We start from the raw sequence: 1707 nt of genomic DNA on the forward strand, positions 1-1707 counted from the left end.
ATATCTGTTTGAGATCCTCTTTTCATTTCCTTCAGATAGATACCCAGAAGGGGGATTGCTGGATAATATAGTAGTTCTATTTTTAATTTTTTGAAGAACTTTCATGCTGTTTTCCATAGTGGCTTCACCAATTTACATTACCACCAACAGTTCACAAGGGTTCCCTCTTCTCCACATCCTTGCCAACACTTGTTTTCTCTTGTCTTCCTGATAACAGCCTTTCTAACAGGTTCAAAACTATTTGATCTCAATGAGGTGGTATCTCATTGTGGTTTTGAGTTGCATTTCTCTGATGATTAATGATGCTGAATACCTCTTCACATACCTGTTGGACATTTGTGTATCTATGTCTTCTTTGGAAAATATCTATTCAGTTCCTCTGCCTATTTTTTAAAAAGATTTATCCACTTATTTTAGAGACAGAAAAGCAGAGCAAGCATGGAGGGGTGGATCAGAGGAAGAGGGAGAGAGAAAACCAAGCAGATTACATGCTGAGCACAGAGACATGGGGCTCAATCTCAGGACCCTGACATCATCACCTGAGCTGAAACCAAGAGTCAGATGCTTAAAACTGACTGTGCAACCCAGATGCCCCTCCTTGGCCTATTTTTTATTTTTATTATTATTATTATTATTATTATTATTATTATTATTTTGCTATTGAGTTGTGTGAATGAATAAAGAAGATACAGTATATATGTATGTACAATGGAATATTATTTAGCCATGAAAAAGGACATCCCGCCATTTGTGGTAACATGGTTGGAACCTGAGGACATAACACTAAGTGAGATAAGTTAGACACTGAAATATAAGTGCTATATGATATCACTTACATTTGGAATCTCAAAAAGCTGAACTCATATAAACAGTAGAATGGTGGATACCACGGACTTGGGGTGGGGGAAATACGGAGGTATTGGTCAAGGAGTACAAACTTCCAGTTATAGGTTGAACAAGTTCCAGGAATCTAATGTACAACATAGTGATTACAGTTAATAATACTGTATTATATACTTGAAAGTTAGCAAAAGAGTAAATCTTAAGTGTTCTCACCACAAAACAGAAATGGTAATTATGTGATGTGATAGAGTTGTTAGCTAACACTATGGTGGAAATAATTTTGGAATAGATAAGTGCATCAAATCAACACACTGTACATCTATTTTTTTCAAAGATTTATTTATTTATTTATTTATTTATTTATTTATTTATTTATTCATGAGAGACACAGACTGAGAGAGAGAAGCAGAGACATAGGCAGAGGGAGAAGCAGGCTCCTCCCAGGGAGCCTGATACAGGACTTGATCCTGAATCCTGGGATCATGACCTGAGCCAAAGGCAAGCACCCAACCATTGAGCCACCCAGGTGTCCCCACACTGTACATCTTAAACTTATATATGTTAGCTGTAGGAAAAATAAAGTGAACAGTCAATTAGATTGACTAGTAGCTTCTAGTGCCAAAAGGTTCCAAAAAGGGACTCTGGGTTACTGCTCTAGGGCAGAACAGAAAGAACCTTGGATTTGAAGTCAGCAAGACAGGTCTGAGATTCAAATCCAGGTTTTCCATCTGATCAAATATTTTCATCTGGAAAATGAGAATAATGATAATCACTTCACAGGACTGCTATCTGGATGAATTGAGAACGTGCAGAAAGCAAAAAGTATGATGCCTAGGATGACCAGATAATCCACCAAACCTTGAC

The sequence above is a fragment of the Vulpes vulpes genome, chromosome 12 (genome assembly GCF_048418805.1).
Source record: "Vulpes vulpes isolate BD-2025 chromosome 12, VulVul3, whole genome shotgun sequence".
NCBI lineage: Eukaryota > Metazoa > Chordata > Mammalia > Carnivora > Canidae > Vulpes > Vulpes vulpes.